This window comes from Papio anubis, chromosome 1 (genome assembly GCF_008728515.1).
Source record: "Papio anubis isolate 15944 chromosome 1, Panubis1.0, whole genome shotgun sequence".
Taxonomy (NCBI): Eukaryota; Metazoa; Chordata; class Mammalia; order Primates; family Cercopithecidae; genus Papio; species Papio anubis.
In genome coordinates, this window is record NC_044976.1 from 56,280,598 (window position 1) to 56,293,335 (window position 12,738).

At 40.3% G+C, this 12,738-nt stretch overlaps 1 protein-coding gene across 6 annotated transcripts in view; it reads right to left on the reverse strand.

Moving 5' to 3' along the window:
* DAB1 (DAB adaptor protein 1) overlaps positions 1-12,738 on the reverse strand; it is a 1,241,370-nt gene that overhangs the window by 865,849 nt on the left and 362,783 nt on the right. For all 6 annotated transcript variants that reach the window (XM_017956763.3, XM_017956575.3, XM_021923232.2 and 3 more), the window contains exon 2: positions 9,995-10,156. The gene's annotated coding sequence lies outside the window, so the exon portion shown is untranslated. The remainder of the gene's footprint in view (positions 1-9,994; positions 10,157-12,738) is intronic.

Consider the following 12,738-nt stretch of genomic DNA (forward strand, 5'->3'; position numbering starts at 1 on the left):
TACAGAAAACAATATCACTGCCCAATGTACAGGAAAGGGTTGAAGAGCATACATTCTGGAGCCAGAGTTCAAGTTCTAGCTCTGCCATTTAATTGCTGGGGCCCTACAGCATGTTTCTTAGCCCTCTGTGCCTCAGTTTCCTCATCTGTACAATGGGGACAATAAGAGTACTCACCTTATAGGATTATTATATAGATGTAAAGTTCTTATCACAATAATACTATTTATGCACAGATTATAGAAATACTGTATAGAATAGCATTTACTGTTATTAACAGTATTATTGCTGGACTCTGAATGCCATCGGCAGACTGAACACTCTAGACTCCTATCACACATAAATCAGTTCTTTCTTCATATATCTGAACAGTCTATATGAGTCTCTTTGACACAAGTCTCTTTGGTACAGATGAAGACCAGAGAGCTTGGGGGTCACTTCTGAAGAGAAGAGTGAATGAGTAAACAAAGGTGGATGAGGCAAACAAAGAACATACCAAATGTCAGGATTCAGATTGGACTGCTGAATGATATTAATGAGCAGAGAGATCTGGAGAAACCATGTCAAAGCTTTCCGAGAGAGACCGGGAACAATACCTGGGGAGCACCAAAAGGAGAGATGATAAAGAAGGGATGACAAGTCCCTGCAGGCCTGGACCAAGTGCAACACAGAACAAGCAACAAGACCAGAAGAAAGCAGTGTGTCTTGTTAAGTTTCTTTGCAAGGCTTTAAATCAGCAGTGGCTTCCTGGCGGGATGAGGCAGGGCTCCAACCATTACAGGTTACCCAGAAGCCACCAGAGAAAAATGGAGAAGGAAAGCCTTGAAGAATGAGCATCATCCCTGATGTGATGCAGTTGCCATAGAGACCACTCTAGACGGTAGCCAGGAAGGGCAGTGCCTGTCCTCAGAGCAGTTAACAAGCTATTAGACCAAACATGAAGGTGCCAGCAGGTGAGTAGAATGAAGCCGCTACATCACAGCTGTCTGTTTGCTAAGATCAAACAGAGGAAGAAACAGCCATAAATCAGCCAGGCCACTGCAGCCATTGAGTCAAGTTCAGGGGAGCATGACAAGATTTCTAACCTGTGAGTCAAAGCCCCGGGACCACGTCCCAGAGGTAGATGCTCGGAAGAGTGATGGTCACGTTTTCCCAGACTGGCTTGGGGGTTCAAACAAGGTTAAAACAGAACAAAATTGCACCACTAGCAAACACACAGTAACTAAAAATGTGGGAAATACGAGCTGAGGAGAGTGCAGGAAGGCAATAAATACAAGAAGATTTCACAACGTGGTCCCAACATTCAGACAAAACTGAAGACGCAGCAGGGCTTTGTAGCACGCAGGATAAATGCTTCTAGAAACATTCACTGCTTAGTTTAAGATGTTGAACCCAGATTTGAAACTTTCTCAGAGCAAGTGCTTTGGTTCTACTGGACTGCCTCTTCAGGAAAATTGTCCAGAGACGGTAAGCTCAACTACCTACTGAATCTCCATACTAAGCACTGAAGATAATCCCTCCAGATGAGTCATTTATTGTGTGGTTATGCCTGCTCTCTGAAGAGGTGCAAGACCCCTTGGGTCCACTCTGCCATCTACAAGTATGTCTATTTGCACAGGTAGATGGTGACTTAACACCCAAGTTCCTTATGTCTGGTTCTGGAGCCCTACCACCTGCCTCTCCTCACACCTGAGCTATATTTAAAACATCACGCCTTGCTGTCTTTGAACATGCTATTATAGCTCCTTTTCAGCTTAGTCAATTTCTACCTTGCTCTTTGACCAGCTCAAGGGCCATCTCATGCTTTCATTCATCAACTCATTCATTCTTTCAGCAAGAACCAAATACTTCCCAAGTACCTGATACCTTCTGGGAGTCCTTCCTCTGTGCTTCTGTATACCTGCACTTCCTGCTAACGAAACATACTGCTCTGGGCCAGGATTGTTTATTAATGTGTGTCTAGCTCATTAGATTTTAGATTCCTTGAGGGCAGATTATGTCTTGCTCACAGACTAGCATAGTTTTTAGAATTAAGCACATAGCAGGTACCCAATAAATAATTATTAAAGGATGAATAAAAGAATAAATGAATGAACTGCATTTCAAATTCTATCCAGGTTGCCATATTCTGAAGGGAATTCTCCAAGCCATCAAGTTGGCCTGGGATGAAATGTTCTCATGTGCATTACTTAATAAAAAGAGCTCTGGGTCAAATGAAAAATTTAAAGTCAATATGAAATTGATCCTCATCAGCACTTTCTCCTCCGAACATATAGACAAAAGGACATTTCTGAAACATATATATTAGTGTTGCATTTTCTGCTCCACAGACTCAGCGATCGTTGTCACTGCTAAGTCCAGCTCTCATTAATTTATGGGGCATCCAGCATAATCAGCAACAGGCTTCTTGGCAGCATAAATCAGTGACCAGCCTAGAATTTGGGAGAGTCTCTAAGCTGGAAACAGAACAGTTTTCTTTCACGCTCTTTTTTGTTAGAAGTCACTGAGCACTATTTAAACCAAGGTCAAGACCTTGAGGCTGAATGTTCAAGGACCCGCCAAGATCATCAGCCAACCTGTCCTCTTCAGCTGTGCAGGGAAAGAGGATATAGGCAACCACAATAACACATCTGGATAGTACCTTCTTAGGAACTCCTGTTGCGCCTTTACTCAGTTTAGTAGCCATATAAATCAAGACGTCCCCATAAGAAGAAAAAAAAGGAGGCAGCAGAGGAGAAAAACAAAATTCTTACTTGAAGAAACACGATGCAATGAAAGAGCCAGATGTACCAGGTGTGACAATCTTGTGCACAGTACCTGGCACACATATGTATTCATCACTTAAGGTGATTGTTGTGATGATCTGTTGAGGCTGGCTTCAGACAGAACTGGGGAAATGATTCAGGACCTCATGTTGAAGCAGCAGGGTGTGAAGTCACAGCGCCTTGGGCTGCATTTCCTTTTTCCTGATTCTGTAGCATTGCGCAGTGTCACAGCCTGAGTGCTCTCTCACCCAGATACATGTGATGGTACCCTACAATCCTTTTGCCTTCTATTATTTTGCTTGGATATTTGTGTTAGAACATACAGTTTAGGATTTTTCACCTTTCTCCTAGTTGACATGCAGGCTGGACATAGAGTGGGCCTCGATTGCTTAGAAGCCAAACTGAACTCACCAAGAAAAGAAGACAGGAGACACCTCTCAAGAGGAATATCTCCAAATTGCAGGTGAAGGTCATAGGGAAGAAATGCCTCTGGGCTAAAGCTTCAGGTGGTCCTAGTAATGGTACTATGGGGATAGGGATAGGGATGGGAAATGAAGCATGGAGAGGATTATGAAAAGTTGCAGTGAGGAAGGGGCTTTATCCCAAAGGGCACCCCTCCAAGCTTGGTGGGAAGGGTCTAGGTGTGTGTGTATATATGCGTGTGTAAATATGTATGTATAGGTATATGTAGATATGTGTTAAATACTTGAAAATGTGATTACATTTAGTGTCACAGTGATACTATAAGGAAGGTATTATTTCTTTTACAAATGAGGTTCAGAGTGCTAAAGACACATGCCCAAAGCCACAGAGTTGGTTATTAGAAGAGTCAGGACTTGAACCCATTGCCCTAGGTTTGAATTATTTAATCAGCTCAGTAGCCTAGTTTTGAAAGCCAACTAAAGATTTGTACCCTCTGTCCCAGCTAAGGGAATTATTGTGGGCCCCCTGAGTTTGCATAAGTCTTGACCATTATGATACACTCTGTTCTCCACCCTGCAGCTCCCTCTCTGGATCTGACACAATTCTAGGACATTCCCACACACACGCTTTGGCTGTTCCCACCTGAAGCACTTGGGATAATTCTCTTCATCCTGAGTCAGTCCTAGTCCAAATTCATTCTTCATTCTGCTTCATTTTTTAAAGATCCTAATTGATTTATTTTTTATAGTTACAAAAGCTATGCATACTCATCACTGCATCAGATTTAGAAGAAAAAAATATAAAGAGAAAAATAAAAGCCCTTATTATACTGCTATGTAGAGAGGTTTCCTCTTAATATCTTAATGCATTGTCTTTAGTCTTTTCAGGTGTCTATAATTACACACCTAAACATATTTGGAAAAAAAGTTGTATATAAAGTTCTGAAGCCTATCTTTATGTCCATATGTCAATAACAATATGAAAAATTCTTTAGAAATATGTTTTATTTAATGACTGCATTATTTAAGTGTGAAGAACTTCAGTAAAATCTTATTTTTGGAAATTTTGGTTGTTTGCCTTTTGACAACATTACAAGTAATGTGGAAATAAATTTTTTGTTCAGAAATTTTTGTTATTTATATTTTTAGGATCAAATACCATAAGAGGAATTTTGGACTGAAGAATTATGAAGTCATTCATTTCAGACACTTCCAGATAATTTGTGTTAATTAAATTCTCACCAGTTGAGTTCCATTCTGCGCTGGAAGAGCATTTTTCCTGGAAAGGTTCCTCAAAATAGTAATAAAGGGTAATTCTTTTAGATGATCTTGCATTTGTTTGAATGGGAACTGACTTTAATGAAACATGTTAGGAAAAGACTATGTCTGTTTCACTTTTTAAAATTATTTTTGATAGACAGAATGGGGTACAAAGTGATATTTTGATATATGTATACAATGTGTAATGATCAAGTCAGGGTATTTAGTGTATTTCTTACCTCAAACATTTATTACTAATTTGTGTTGGGAATGTTCGAAATCCTTTCTACTTGAAATTATGCAATAAAATATTATCTATTGCTACCCTACGGTGCTGTAGAACACTAGAACTTTTTTCCCTATCTAGCTGTAATTTTGTATCCATTAACCAAATTCACTATTCCCTCCTCCCTCCATCCTTCCCTGCCTCTAGTAACCACAGTTCTACTCCCTACTTCTATAAAATAAGCTTTTTTAGCCCCCACATACAAGTGAGAACATGTAATGTTTGTCTTCCTGTGCCTGGATTATTTCATTTAATATAATGTCCTCCGGGCTTATTCATTTTCCTGTGAATGACAGGATTTTATTCTTTTTTATGGTGGAATATTATTCCATTTTGTATCTATATCTCCTTTTTTAATCCATTCATCTGTTGATGAACACTTACGTTGATTCTGTCTTGGCTATAGTGAACAGTGCTACAATAAACATGGGATTGCAGACATCTCTTCATCTATGTCATTTTTGTCCTGGGCACATAGCTAAGCTACATTTACATTCCCCTAACAATTAAATTGGGCCATATAACTGAATTCTGGCCAATGGAATATGGGTGGAAGGGCTGTCTGCCATTTCCAGAAATGGTCCCTAAACATCTCCCAAGTATGATCTTCCTCTCTCTTTCCCCATCTTCAGAGACCTTAGAGGCCACATGTTGAAGATGATGGTGACACAGATAAGATGGGGAAACCTAGCTTTCTGAATGGTTGTATTAAGTACCATAATGAACTTTTTAAAATTATGTTGTTGGTTAAGGCAGCTAGCACTACTCATCCTAACGAATACAGTGAGTGTCTGATTTACTCAATGGTCCCCAAACTAAGAAGCCTCAGATGGCACTTTGTGTATCTAGCCATTAATCTTGTTGGCCAGCATGCCCTTTCACAGAGGCCTGTGGGGATCTGTAGCTCCTAAAAATCAAGCCTAGTTTTCAGCACACAGTAGGGTTTATGTGGGTGTGGGCTTATGTGTATTTATGGAATGAATGAAACCTTACAAGAGCCCAGTGACTCCACCTGGCTGACACCTAAGCAAGATTCACTCTGCCACTCGAAGAGGATCATCCATTGGCCTCTGTCCCCTGCTGCAGTTAAGAGCTTCATGCCCAGAACAAGCCCACCGCTACTATATAAGGCAGCTGTACACTGCTTCCCCATCACAGAAGCCCAAATGCAAGGAACAGCCCTTCCGAACAGAGGCTGTTGCACAGAGGAAAGTGGAGTTTCCCAACACAGTCATTTCTCTTCTCCTGCTGACGCTAATTACAGTTTGCTAAATGTAAACTGGTGAAACATCTCGCCCACCCAACAGTTCCAGAGTTGTCTTCATAGTAACCTAGGAAGAGAAAGCTGTTCCTCCTTCTAAGTCTTTTGTCTGTTTCCCCCACCTAGTACAGTTGGCAAACACAGAGAGGTATGCTCATAGAAGAGGGGAGTTTGGAACTGCAAATATTCCGAGCCCCAGGACCTCTCTTTTGGTTGCCTGCTCTGCTACAAAGCTGGAGGTCTAAAGTGGAGGCGTGCTGGTAGGGGGTCTAATTACATGTGTGTGCAGCCCTATGCGGCAGTCTGGGAATGCAATTATACAACTAATTATATTGAAACAACAAACTTGAGCTTCCATGAAGGGCCCCCACCCATAGAACCATCATGTTATCATTTTCATACATGGCCATTCTTTTCTTCTGTTGTAGCTTCACTCGTTGACTCTTCTCCCCCTACTAAAATCCTCCTCCTTTCAAGACACCATCAAGAGTCACCTCCTCAGTGAAGCCTTCCATGGTTTCATACCACCCATCCCTATCTGAATGAATGTATCTTTGTTCTCTGTTATCCCAGTATTTTGCCTGGGCTCCAGTCACACTACTTTCAATGTCTATACCTCAGTTATCTAATCGAAAAACAAGAGTCATCAGTCTCTAAAGTCCTTGCAAGCTTGAATACTTTATATTTTTTTGCGAATTATAACTGAACAAAGCTGAAAAACTTATTATATATGGATTCTTACAAAGCACCATATAACTCTTTCAGATATTTTAAAAGAATGGTGTTTGCAAAAGACTTTTGAATCAATGTATTAAATTGAAATCCAGTATCGAAACAGTCGTTAAAGTGCTCTTTTGAAATTTTATACATTTGATATCAATAAAATTTCAAAACATAAAAACCTCTTTATTTTACTTGTTGAATTCTTAGGAATAATAACTAAATGGTTTTAAAGTATTAGCAGAAAGATGGTGGCTTTCGAATAAGAAAAATGGAGTTGGAGCACAAGTTGCTTCTAGCTGAATGACCTGGGTATGATTTATCATGTCTTTGTACCTCAGTTTCCCTACCTGTAAAATGGCAGTAGTGCTGACTTTACTTCACTAAGCTGTTGAGTAGATTAAATTAGACTGTGCACATGAATGCACTTTATAAACAACAAAATACAGTGTTTGTATTAGTTATAGTAATCAAAAGTCCCAAGTGAGTCTCTCCCTACCCTAAGGAACACTACCGCTACTGCTGGGTTAGACATCTCAGATTCCCAGAATCAGGCACAACAATATTCACTGTCTCTCTGTCTATAGAATAATGATCTTTCAATAAAAATCTCCAGAGACTTTGATGCTAACAGTCATAATAACTTTAGCAACTCTTTAGTGGGCACCTGCCTTCTGCTAAACATTTGCTAGGCATTTGCCACATAAACAGAGGGAAAGAATTAGCTGGGCATAGGGTCAAGTCCCAGATTTGCAAATAAATATTTATGTGATCTTGAGAGAATGCCTTCACTTTTTGAATCTTAGTTTCCTTATCTATAAATCAGATATGCCAGTACCTATTATAAAGGATTGTTTAGAAAATTAAAATGTGGAAGCCCACTTAAAGCATGCAGACACAATGCATGACATAGCAGGCACTCAACAAATATTAGCCCCTTTCCCTTTGAGCACCAAGATTCTAGGATTCCACAGTATAAAGCATTCATATAAATAGATGTGTGGGGGATGATGGGTGGTTTCTAGCAGGGTGATGTCAGGGAAAGATTTAACCAGAATCTCCATTGCAATATCACATCGGGCCCCTGCATGCGTCTTTCACCCACTGTGCTCATCACCACAATATTTTACAGTGAACATTTAATTTGTTCTATAAAAGGAAAGATTATTCTCAATGATGCATGTGATAAATATGCTGGCTTTAAACCTTTTAGAAATATTAAAGGTTTTACAGCTCAATGTTTGACAGGCTTGATTAATCCCTTCCCCACAGAAATATTCAGGAAGATAGCTGTGGTTGGGTTTTAAAGCTCCAAGAGCGTTCTTTGATAAAGGTAAAGAAAACGTAAAGAGCCTTTAAAAAGAGAGATTCTTGTGCCACACAGAATAGACAAAGAATAGGAAGACCCAGAATGCTGCACAGTGTGATAGAGAGTTGGAAGTCAGTGTGGGGGTGGGGTGAGGGGAAACAGTGCTTTAAAACCTCTCTCCTTTAGAGGAGTTTTTAAATGAAAGGCACACATCCAGCCTGTCCACAGGACATTCGTCTACGAGTTTTCTTCTCTGCTGGATTCCAAAATGGACGATGTGGGAGGGGGCACAGGGCAGACCAACGACAGTACGAACTTCAGAGAGGAACGAAATGGAATGTACCATGGCCCCTTCTCAGAGTCCTAGACTATGGAACAGCCTCCTACGTGCTTGCTCAGTCACCAGAGCTATTTCTTGCACAGACCTCTTCAATTTCCCCACTGGATTTTGAGCTCCTCTAAAGAAAAGGAAGTATGTTTTGGCTAATTTTTCCCCTCAGCATCTAACCTAGCTTTTGTACATAATAGGCGCCTCATAGGTGTTAAGCAGATAGAGTTGGCCTTTAATAAACCCTCTATGAAATTGTCTAATAACACAAGTAGTGAAAAAACTCCTACTTAAGAATGATGCTTACAAAATTACTAACAGATTCTACCTCCCTTCACACCATGAAACAAAAGGAAACAGAGACAAAACCATGGAGACTTACTAATAAAACCTCGCTCAGCAAACACCTATTGAGCGCTATTACTAACCTAGGTAAGCTGGACATGGTTTCCAGCCTCATTGCCTGGTGAAAGAAACCTGTAACCAGTATGGTAGCTACTCTAATGGAAGCATATTTGGAAAACCATGTAAGACAAAGGAAGGTACACCAAACCCAGTTTTTTTGTCCATGGGAGATGTTAGAAAAAGCTTTGAGAATGAATGCCAGCCACTGAAGCCGAATGTTCAAGGACAATGCAAAGAGAGATTAAGGAAGGAGGTACACTGTATCATGCATACAGTTTTGATCTGTGAACTTCCATTGCAACTCCAAATAGAACACTTGCTCTGTTAATCAACCTCCCTCACAGAATCTCAGAGTGTCAGCCCACTCTGCTCTGAGGTTTTCTTTGATATCCAGGTCAATCTCTAATACCAACCCCTCTCCTATTTTTATGGAAGCATTTCCCAACAAGAACCACCAACACATGTGCCACAAGATATTATGGGGGCAAAGGTGTAATTCAATTACGTGACTTAATCAATTCAAATGGCTAATGTACAAGAATCTCAGGATGTCATCCAGCTTTCAGCTGAGGGCGAATAATTGTTCCATAATTTCTTAATTCTCCCACAAGACAGTTTAAATTAAAGGATGTCAATTTGCAAAGCCAGACGGCATTGTATTCTTAAATTGGGCCTGAAATAGCCACACGATGAAGGGTAATAAGGCAGAGAGCACAGCCCAGAGTGCCTGGTGCTGTGCAAAATTGTTTAATACGGTCAGACCCTTTAATCTTCATATCTATTGATGCAGAAAGCAGCATATTTCTGTCACTTATGATAAGAAACATTACTTTTTAAATTTCTTGGTGAGGCCCACAGATCTTAGGCAGCCAAGATAGCAGGACTCTCTATTTCTGTTTCTGTGAACATTTCTTTTTTCCCTTAAATTAGTTTTATTCTAATCCATTTAGTCTCCAATCTAAGTCAGAGACAAGTAACCCTGAATGGCACCACACAGGAGGGGGACAAAGGCATGCACCTTTCAGTTCTCAGATTCTGCTGGCTACCACCTCATTGAATAAGTCAGTGATTAAACAAATAATGAACCTTGGGGTATTAACTACAGGAGAGGCAGTTCCAGAAAGGAAGAGTACTGGAGCCGCTTTTGAAAGAAACAAAATCACGCTCAAAAGTGGAGGAGATGGTATTGGGAGGGGATGATTGGAACTGTTTTCATGAAGTAGCCAAGCATTTTACTCACCAGTGTCCTAGAAAACAGTTCAGTCAATGTGTCCAGGCTGGGTGGGGGCGATCCTGGGGAAAGGAGGGGCCCAGGGTCTGGATTGAAGAAGCTGGATGATGTCTTCCCAAGACTGCCAGGGCCACAAGTCAGGAATCGTCATGAGAGAAGCCAAGGAAATAGCTGCAATGGAAAAGTGATGTCAATTTTGAAGGCAAACCAAAGGAGAAAGAAGATAAAGTACAATAGTTATCACAATGGGGTTTGAAGTGAATGGTTCAGGATGAAGTGTATGATTTGAAAGTGTGCATGGTACATGTAGGGTAGGTGGTCATGGGGCACAGAGAGCCACAGGACATGTGCTGGGCTAAACAAAAGGGAACTTGTCAGGGTTTCTGAGCCTAGCACTGTGCTAGGTTATGGGAAGGACATGAATAAAAGCAAACATGCTCATTCATCTTTATTTTAAAATGTTGGACTAGGTTATACGTACACAGTCTAAAATTCAAAAGGTATAAATTGTATTTTTTCACTTGGATGAATCTATCTGTAGGATAAACACCTTAAAGCAGAATTATTGGATAAAGACAATGTGTATTTTAAATTTTGATAGATATTGTCAAATTACCATTCACAAAGTTTGTACAGTTTTACATGTTCTTCAGCAAATGTATGAAGGAATGCCTTTTCCATATCCTCACTGCTATAGTTTGGATGTTTGTCCCCCAGACTTCATGTTGAAATTTGATACCCGGTGTTGGAGGTGAGGCCTAATGGCAGGTGTTTGGGTCACTTGGTGGATCCCTCATGAAGAGCATGGTGCCATCCTCACAGTAATGAGTGAGTTCCTGCTCTGTTAGTTCCTATGAGAGCTGGTTGTTAAAAGGAGCGTGGCACCTCCCTCCCCTCTATCTCTTGTTTCCTCTCTAGCTGTGTGATCTTTACACATGCAGGCTCCCTTTCCCCTTCCACCATGAGGGGAAGCAGTCAGAGTCCCTCCTCAGAAGCAGATGTTGGCACCATGCCTTCTGTATAGCCTGCAGAACTGTGAGTCAAATAAATCTCTTCTCTTTATAAATTACCCAGTCTCAGACATGCCTTTATAGAAACACAAACAGATCAAGGACAGAGCTAATCACAGATCTTCATCTCAATAGATGTTAGATTATAAGCCACAATGATGCTAATATTAAATGAATTTTAGCATTTTAAGCATAGTTTTTAGTTTTTATATGTACTAATCCACTTATTCATAACAGCAAACCAATAATGTAGGTACTATTATAACTGTCATTAAACAGATAAAGAAATAGAAGTATAGAGAATGTAGAAAAGTTGCTTATGACCACAGCTATGAAGGGCAGAGCCAGGATTCTAGCCCTGGCACCCTGCAGTCCTTCAAAGTCCATACTCTTAACTGTTAGCTCTCATTTCAGGCAACGGCTTATTATTGATGGTATATGTTATAACAGATACACACAAATAGGAAACCTGAGGGGTGTAAGTGTGTACAGGAAATCAAACAGAGAGACCAGTTCTTTCTATTTTAATGAAAGCAGACACAGGCTATTAACTGGGGAAATGTTGGGCTATAATGATTGATAAGCAGAACCCTAAGAAGAAAACATTAACAAAATATGTTCTTACTTTTTTTCTACCCCTTTCACTAGAAATATTATTCTATAAATACTGATGATGTGTTAGAAAGATCAGAGCTGCAAAATGAAAGTATGGTGTGGTCAAAAGCACATGGCACTTTAACACAGGTCTGAGTTCAAGTCCAAGTTTAACTACTCTTGCTGGATGACCTGAGAAATATTACATCAATTATCTGAGCCTCATTTTCTTCAAAAGGAAAAAAATGAATCTCTAATCCCAGGAAAACGTTATGATGACTAAAACCAAAGTATAAACAGTACCAGTCACTCAACAAATATAATTAATTATAAGCAATTTCTACCCTCCTATTTAATCTTACTCTTTCTGCTTCTCTTTAAAGACCTCTGCTTTAATCAAATTAGTTTATTTACTGTTCTTAAACATAATGGAATTTTCCAGTCAGCTTTCATCTCTGCATTCTGCTTTCTCTTGCTGAAATAATCGATTAAGGAGTCCAGGTCTACATCAAATGCCACCAACTCCAAATTTCTCAGTGGTATCATCTCAGCTCACTGCAACCTCCACCTCCCGGGTTCAAGCAATTCTCCTGCCTCAGCCTCTGGAGTACCTGGGATTACAGGTGCACGCCACCACGCCCAGCTAATTTTTGTGTTTTTAGTAGAGACTGGGTTTTGCCATGTTGGCCAGGCTGGTCTCAAACTCCTGACCTTGTGATCCACCTGCCTCAGCCTCCCAAAGTGCTGGGGTTACAGGCGTGAGCCACTGCACCTGGCATATTCTACTACCCTTAACACATTAATCATCATAACCCCAGCAGTTAACAAATTATTTGCCATGTACCAGGCACTGTTCTAAGCCCTTCGTATACTTCATATCTCATTTAACATTTCATATCTCATTTAACACTCTCTGTAAGTCATAGCTGCTGCTGTTATCCCCTCTTAGACACTGTCATGAATGGCAGCCACTATTTGCATGTCTTCTCTACACAGCTGGAGTAAGGGATCTAAAGAGCAAAGATGCCATATTACACTGAAATATTAGTGTAATATTTAAACTTGTAGACTTTGGACTTAAAGAACCTGAGTTCTAGTCTTTTTCCTGATCCTACCAGCTGTGTGACATTTGGCAAGTTACTGAATCTC